Below are 8,848 nucleotides of genomic sequence, written 5' to 3' on the forward strand. Positions count from 1 at the left end.
GACCAGGGGCTCTGCTCAGAGCAGCAGCGGAGAGAGGCACAGCAAAGCAGAGGGCTCGGGGTGCCAGGCTCCTGTCCTTCCCCTGGCAGAGCCCAGCGAGGGGACAGTGCCAGCGTCACACGGGTCCCCTCTCAGTCCCACCTGTGCCAAGGGCAGGGCTGGAGATCCCTTTGGGATCCCTACCTTGGGGGAAGGCTCAGAGCAGCAGTGGAGATAGGCACAGCAAAGCAGAGGGCTCGGGGTACAAGGTTCGTGTCCTTCCCCTGCCAAAGCCCAGGGAGGGGACAGTGCCAGTGTCACACAGCCCCCTCTCAGTCCCCGCTGTGCCAAATCCGGGACAGCATCCTGTGGGATCAGGGGCTCTGCTCAGAGCAGCAGCAGAGAGAGGCACAGAAGGGCTCGGGGTGCCAGGCTCGTGTCCTCCCTCCTGCAGAGCTCAGCGAGGGGACAGCGGCAGCGTCACACGGTCCCCTCTCAGTCCCCCTGTGCCAAGCCCAGGACAGCATCCTGTGGGACCAAGGGCTTTGCTGCCCTCAGAGCAGCAGACGAGAGGCTCAGGAAGGCAGAGGAGGGTTTGGGAGCACGGTGACAATCCACGATGCAGAAGAATTTTCCTGCAGGGAACAGGCGCTGCTCTGTGTGGCTGAGCCCCTGTGAGCAGAGCAGGCTCCACAGCCCACAGCAGACAAACAGGAGAGGCTGGGGACGGACAGACAGACAGCTGCGGGCTTTGACTGAGCTGGCAGTGCAGCGTTCAGCTCCGCACACACGAGGGAGATGCAGCTCCTGACAGAAAGCCACCAGTCCCGATCAGCCTCCAAGGCTGAGGGTGCTGCAAATGAGGCGAAATTTCCTTTGTGGAGGAGCAGCAGGGAGATTTGGGAGCGGGGGAAGAGAGATCTAATGATGGATTTGTCACAAAGCAGTGCATCTTTTCCTGGTTTTTTAACGACTGTTTTACACTGCTGTCACTTGATTAAAGCCCTGCTCCTCGCATGGATTGGGTTCTGCTCACCTTTTCCAGCAGCACATCCTTGGATCCCTCATCCATTTAATCTGCATTGTGTGAGTGCAGGGCCATGCAAAGTACCTTTAACTCAAAGCACACTTTCTCTTCCCTTATCCAGAGTCTTTCTTCCAAAAGCTCTTCAGCAGCTTGGGAGCTCCCTGGGAGAAAGGCTCTTTGATGAGGGGAAAGAAGGACCTGTCCTCACTGAAGCTCCCAGGCCCCTCTTAATTCTTTAACATTAAACATTTTAATTAAAATATCAAAATCTGGCAATGTTCTCATGCAAAATCAGCATGGAATTGTCCCACTGTCTCCCACAGCATCAGTCCCAGGCTTTCAGCCAGCTCTGGAGCTGACAGATTTTCAGCCAGGAGGAGGAAATGCTGCAGGTGAGGATGGAGCAGCTGTACCATGAGGAGGGGGTGGAAGGATTGGGATTGCTCAGCCTGGAGAGGAGAAGGTTTGTGGTGACCTCATTGGGACCTTCTGGTGCCTGAAGGAGCTGCAGGAAAGATGGAGAAAGACTTTGGACAAGGGATGGAGGGACAGGACACGGGGAATGGCCTCAAACTGAAAAAGAGTAGGATTGGATGGGATATTGTGATGGAATTGTTCCCTGGGAGGGTGGGCAGGGGCTGGGCTGGAATTGCCAGAGCAGCTGGGGCTGCCCCTGGAGCCCTGGCAGTGCCCAAGGCCAGGCTGGGCATTGGGGCTGGCAGCACCTGGCACAGTGGGAGGTGGCCCTGCCATGGCAGGGCTGGCACTGGATGGGGTTTAAGGTCCCTTCCACCCCCTTCCCTTCCTCTGTGGATGCTTTCATGGTTGTATTTATAAAATCAGGGATTTAGGGCAGTGCAAACACAGCAATCCCCTCACGTGTTCACACGCGCAGAGTTTGCTCCCCAAATACATAAAACTGCCCCCATCCATTTATGACTGTCAGGACCCAGAGTGAAATAAAAGCCTGAAATTTGGGAGATTTTGCCCTGGACCCGTCTGGGCTGGGGTTTCTCCTGTTTTCCTGCCCTGCACACAAGGATCTCTTGGTGCAGACAGCACTTGCTCCCCATGAATGGGGATCATTCAGAGCCCTCTGTAAATGAAGCCTCTATGGCTGTTCTTGCGGGGAAAATATAAAGTTGCTCTGTGTCATTCTGCTGTTAATTAGCAAAGATAAATACATTTCAGGTGGATATTTTCACCAGCAGAGCTTGTGGCACACAAGCAGCATTAAAGCTTTGAAAAAGGGGCGAGAGGCAAAGGTGTGCTGGGAGCTCTGGGGCTGCATTGACGCCTCTGGAAAAGCAGTGTTTATTTTTAAAATATGAAACATCATTTCTCCCCAGGCCCCTGAGAAGGAGAACACTGGAGTCAATATTTCAGGAGGAAAATATGCATTTTGAGCTCTTCCTCAGCCTCCTGCAAGGTAAACACACGAACTGTGAACGGCCCGTGCTGGCCCCAGCATGGCCCTGCTGCTGTTGTGGCCTTCACATGTCCTGGCAGGGGGAGGCTTTGCCTCTCCTCCAACACCCTCAAACCCATGGGCCCTGACTCCAAAAGTGATGCTCTAATGTGGAAACCCAGGGCACTGGGAATATTTCTCTGTCTGCTCTGTCCTGACCCCCAGGGGAGCTCTGACTTTGACCCTCATCCATGGAGAAAGTTTCCCAGACTTCAAGACAGACTGGAATCCACAAAAGTGTGAAATGGATTATAGAGAGCAGTGCAGGTGTATCACTTGGTGAGAAATTTGGGCTTTGGGATTTTTAGTATGTTGTGGATGGAAGCAAGATGGAGGGCACAGGGTGTTGTCCTGGGTGTCTTCTTCATGCTTCTTCTTCCTCCTTCTTCATGGGTGGCATTTGGTAATTGGGCAGAAAAGTCCCATTGCAGGCTCTTTGGGATCAGTTATTGGGTTAAAAGGGAAAATAATCCAGGTGTCAGTTCTTAATTGGATAGTTTAGTCTTAAAAGACCTTGGAACCAGAGATTGTTGGCCATTTTGTGCCTTCTAATGAAAAGGTGCCAAACTCACAGCAGTGACACTGTTTTACTGATCAGAAATAATAAACACCTGAGTCCCAACATGAACTGCTGTCTCAAGTGCCTTCAATGCAGACCCAGAGAAACCCACAACTGGTGTCCTGCCACTCTAAAACACCAAATCCTCCCTTTCCTTCCACTGATGGAGAACCAGAAAATTTTGGTGCCACCTTGCTCCTGCTGGAGGCAAGAGGTTCAGAGTCCCCCATGCTGGGCATTGGTGAGGTCACACCTCAAATTTTGGGGGCAGTTTTGGAAAAGAAGGACCTGGAGGGGCTGAAGAGTGTCCAGGGAAGGGAACAGAGCTGGGCAGGGGCTGGAGCCCCAGGAGAGGCTGAGGGAGCTGGGCAGGGGCTCAGCCTGGAGCAAAGGAGGCTCAGGGGGCCCTTGTGGCTCTGCACAGCTCCTGCCAGGAGGGCACAGCCGGGAACAGGGACAGGAGCAGAGGGAACGGCCTCAGGCTGGGCCAGGGCAGGGTTTGGGTATTTGGGAACATTTTCTCAGGAAAAGGGTTGTGAAGCATTGGCTCAGGTGGAATCAAAGTGCTGGAGTCCCCATCCAAGGAATGTCCTAAGAGGCCATGGAGGTGGCCCCTGGGGACACGGTCAGTGGTGGCTGTGGTGGTGCTGGGGGACAGAAGGATTTGGTGATCCCAGAGGTCCTTTCCAGCTGAGGAATTCTGTGATTCCAAGATTCCAGTGTGAGCTCAGGAGCTGCAGTTTGTCCTCCCCAGCATGGACAGCTGGGAATCATCATCTGCACCCAGGCAGGACAGAGCTTTGGGTTCCCCTCACTTCCAAAGCTCTGCAAGATTCCCCAAATTCCTCACGGTTTCCCCGGTTGTCCTTCGGCTCCTCTGTTGTTTTCCAGACAAATTTCCTGGTTTGCAAATCCCTGGTTTGCCAATTCCCCATGGCAGAATTCCACACTGCTGGACCCCTTCACCTCTAAAGTGCCAAATCTGCCAGTCTTGGGGCAGGGAAAGCAAAGCCCAGCTTAAGGATAAGTCCTGAAAGCACTAAAATGAAAACATTAAAGCAAAATTAAAGCTGGGAGAGGTGGCAACTCCTCATTTGTCATCACACAAATAACTGATGGAATGAATTATGTAAATGAAGATCTTCCTCCATCACAGTCCTTCCCAGGAATGCTGATCAGCTGGGAAAAGCTGGGAAAAACAATAATGGATTTTCCATGGGACTGGAAATTCTTGTTTAGAAGCAGCATTGCACTCATGCCATTTGTTCTGCTCGAGTTTTAGTTCAAAAGAGCATTTTAGCTTTGGATTTCCCTATTTCCAGTAGACACTCCTGACTGCATTCAATATCTCCCTGTAAACTTCACCCTGCAGTGAGCCCAAGTGTTAAAATCAAAATGCAGCAGCAGTCCCTGAAGCACTGATGTGGAACTGACCCAGAAAAATGGGAAGGTTTTCTTGGGGGGAAAAAGGGAAATCAGGGATCTCAAGACATTCCCAAACTTCCAGTGGAGCTCCAGCAGAAGGCAGGATTAGGAAATCATGTCAGGTTGGACCAGGAGAGGTTTTAAATGGATATTGATAAAAATTTCATCATGGAAAGGATGAAATTTTCATCATGGTCAGGAATTGGCACAGGCTGCCCAGGGCACTGGTGGAATCAAATCCTTGGAATTGCTCAAAAAATGTGTGAATTGGGCATTTTAAGATGTGGTTTAGTGCTGACCATGGCTGGACATGAGGATCTAAAGGTTTATTCCCACCTTAACAATGCCATGAGTTAAATACTGGGTTTTTCTTTATTCTTTGTAGCCCTGGACCAGAAATTCTTCTCCAAAGGGATCTGGAGGGTGCCTGAGTCCCACAGATGAGGCAGAATGAAAAGGCTGGGAAGGGAGCAGCAGCCAAACTCTGAGTTGTTTGCTGTTGGTTCTTATTTCATTCTAAACAAACCTTGGACTTGTAGTAAACACAGCTCTGCTGCCCTCCAGCCTCCAGAAAGCTCCAAGGTTTTACAAAATGGTCTGTAATTTCTGCCTGTTTCTGGTTTCCTTTGATGTCCCAGGTGAGTGTTCCAAGCTGGATTCCCAGCTCCACTTTTCACCCACAGAGAAATGATGACAAAAGCTCCAATTCTTGTGTTTCACCCCCACAGCGTTTCTATTTCACTTTGAGGGATGGAGGGACCCCTCCCAACCTCCTGCATCCCCATTTCCCACCCTGGCAATGTGGAATTACAGCAGTGGGGGCAGAGCAAAGCATCCAACAAATGATGCAAAGGAAAAGCTGGGGAGGCAGGAGTGGCTTTGAAAATAACCCCTGCACCGAGTCAGGATCAAAGGAATTTCTGTTTATCCTTCCAGCTGCAAAGAGCTAGCAAATATCCCTGGGGCTGCTGCTGGAAATAGCAAATGCTGTTTATGGCTGGGCCTTGTTTGTGTGTTTTATGGGTCACACTTATTTCACAGGGATTACTTTTTGTTTGTTCCCTGTGCCCACAGCTTCCCCTGGGACTGAGCTGCCTCCTGGGCACGGTTCCTGCCTCTCCTGCTGGCCACCTGCAGGGCTCTGCTCCTCCATCCCTGCCTGCAGTTCTGCACCTGTGCAATTCCTCACTTCTGGCCTGGACCAGGAGGCCCTGAGGTTGTTTCTGTGCTAAAAACGGCTGGGATGGCACCAGAACTTTGTGCAATTTTGGGTGGCACATTAGCAAAAAGGTCTAAAGGTGTTAGAGAGTAGCAAAGAAGGGACATGGAGATGAGGAAGCGTTTGGAGGAGCAGCTGAGGGCACTTGGAGTGTCCAGCTGGAGCAAAGAGCTCAGGGATCTGCAGCTCCTCCCAAGGGGCAGCTCCCATCCCTGCTCTGGGCCAGGGACAGCAGCCAGGGCACGGCTGGAGCTGGGCCAGGGCAGCTCAGGCTGGAGCTCAGGGCAAGGCTCTTCCCCCAGAGGGTGCTGGGCACTGCCCAGGCTGCCCAGGGAATGGGCACGGCCCCGAGGCTGCCAGAGCTCCAGGGATGCCCAGGCTGGGCTTGCTGGGGGCTCTGGGCAGGAACAGGGTTGGATCCATGATCCTGTGGGTCCCTCACCACTCAGGATATTCCAATATTTGATGATCCTATGAAAGAACAGCAGGATAAGATTCACCAGTTGCAAATCTGGTCACTGTGTAGGCAGTTCCTTTTCTCCAAGGGGAATGACCCCAAACACCTGGTGGATCAAGGCAAGGTACACAAAAGCCCCAGGAATCAGAGGATCCCAGAATCCTGGGGTAGTTTGGGCTGGAAGGGATCTTAAAGCCCATGCAATGCCACCTCCTGCCATGGTAGGGTCACCTTCCACTCTCCCAGGTTGCTCCAAGCCCATCCAAAATCGCTGTAAAATACTTCCATTGGCAGGAATGTTCTACAAAATCCTCTTTTCCACTGGAGCTTTTGCTGGGTGGAAAAGCCACAGGGAATTTAATGGTCATCCCTGGAGTCCAGGAACATCTCAGACTCCAAGAGATGTTGTTGGTTCATTCAAGACCTTCTCATTTATCTGTGCTGAGATCCTCAGCTCAATCATCAGCTCAATCTTCTCCTACAGCAGGGAAGTGCTGCTCATTTCTCCTCTGCCCTGACTAAATCCAGCTTGGAGCAGCACTGAGATCTTTGCGTGAGCTGGGCCTGGGCTGGGGACACATCCATAAATCAGTTTGGAGAAGCCAAACCAGAATAACAGGGGCATTTAAAAGGGTCTTTTCTCAGTCTCCAGCCCAGCCCTGGTGGGGCTGTGGTGGGGCTCAGGAGCAGCCTGGGCCAGGCTGGGCTCAGTTTGTGTTGGCCGAGCCCTGTGGCATTTCAGAAACCCAAGCCCACGTCCTGTCTGCAGCTCAGCCCTGGCCTGGCTGGGAACTCACAATAAATCCACACATTTTATCAGGGCTGGGGAAACTGGAATGCTGGAATGCTGAACCCTGGAGGGAAAGCTCTGCCCCAGGCAGGAGATGGGCTGGCTTGGTTAGAGCCAGGCTCAATTAGACCAGGTGTGAACCCACACTGAAACCAGCCCCAGCTCTGCCAGACACGTCCTGGCCATTTTTTAGCTACTGCAGCTCTATTATCAAAGCCAATTAAAGCAAGAGGCCCAGGGACTGATTTACCCTGCTGCAGCCACTCAACAGCCAGGAACATTCCCCATTATGAGCAGGAATTTAATTAGAGAGAGCATCTGAACCACTGAAAGAGGTGGAGGAGGGGTTTGAACAGGATTTAGCAGGACCACACTGAGCAGCCCTCCTCCGGTTTGGAAACCAAGAAAATTGCCAACATTTCACATTTGGGCAGCCCCAGTTAATGGGGTTTTGGTGGGAGGAGCCTGGTCAGATGTCCCAGAGCTGTCCCACAGCATCCCAGGCTCTGACAAGGAATATTTAGGGCAGGATGTGCTTTTCCAAAGGGAAGACCCATCCTAAGGCCTCCTCCAGGCCTGTCTTGGAGCAGCCAAGAAGGGAAATGAGAATGGCTCCAGCACTCAGCCTGGTTCCATGGCTGTGACCAAGAGGAGAAGTGTGGAATGTTCTGTCCCAGAGCTGTCCCACAACATCCCAAGCTCTGATAAAGAATGTTTAAGGCAGGATGTACTTTTCCAAAGGGAATCTCCACCATGACTGCCCATCCCCAGGCCTCCTCCAGGCCTGGCTTGGAGCAGCCAAGGAGGGAAATGAGGGCAGCTCCAGCACCCAGCCTGGTCCCGTGGCTATGACCAAGAGCAGAAGTGTGGAATGTTCTGTCCCACAGCATCCCAGGCTCTGATATGGAATATTAGTGCTTTTCCAAAGGGAAGGCCCACACTGAGGCCTCCTCCAGGCCTGGCTTGGAGCAGCCAAGGAGGGAAATGAGAACGGTCCCAGCGCCCAGCCTGGTTCTCATGGCTGTGAGCAAGTGATCTGTAGAATGTTCAGAAACCAATTAATAATTCAGAGATCACATTTAATCTCTCCACAGAGTAAAGCAGGAAACTGGGCTGGGCCTTGCTGCAAGGATTTGGGCTCTCCTGCGAAGTTTCCTGGTGGAATTTCGAGTTGCTCTCTTGCTCTTTGGTTACAGTTAAACAATTGGCAGACGTGGGGGCAGAAAATTGATTTTCTCCTAGGAGAATTTGAGTGGTTTGAGCTTTTGGGGGGATTTCTGAGCATGTTTAAAAGTGCTAGAACCACTGAGATGTCAGCTGGGGCACCCTTCCAGACTCCAGGTCTGCTGTGGAGCATCCTGGTGCCCAGAACAAGGAGATGGAGCACAGAAAAATGGAATTATCCTCCCTTAATGGGAAAATCGGCTGGAAAATATACAACCAACATTATCCTCTCCATCCCCATTACAGAAATGCACATTGAGTAAAAAGAGCAGGGGCAGCAGCACATTTCTTATTCATCCTCTGCAAATATCCCATTGAAGTTTGCTGATAAATATTCCATTGAAGCCTGGTTTGTGCTGGTTCAGAGTGGAGCAGCCCCCCCAGGCTGTGATCTGAGCTCTGCATGAGGCTGGAATGGAGACTTTATTTAAGACTGAGAAAACCCCACTTTTTTCCCACCGTGATGTTTGAAAAGAGCAGGAAATTATCCCGAAAGGGGAGCAGGTGTGGAATTCCAGGGACATCAGCAGCGCCATCGGTGACATCTGCAGGGCCTGAGCTGTGCAGAGTCACTGGTGAACAGGCCACAGATCCTTATCACTGCTGATAAGGCAGAGAGGCAGGTTTTGAGAGGAAATTGAATGAGAAATATCAGCTTTTCCTTTGGAAGCAGCACAAGCATGAGAAAGATCAGGCCAAG

This window comes from Agelaius tricolor, unplaced genomic scaffold (assembly GCF_023055355.1).
Source record: "Agelaius tricolor isolate 1412-34295 unplaced genomic scaffold, bAgeTri1.0.p SCAF_36, whole genome shotgun sequence".
In the NCBI taxonomy this organism is placed as follows: domain Eukaryota; kingdom Metazoa; phylum Chordata; class Aves; order Passeriformes; family Icteridae; genus Agelaius; species Agelaius tricolor.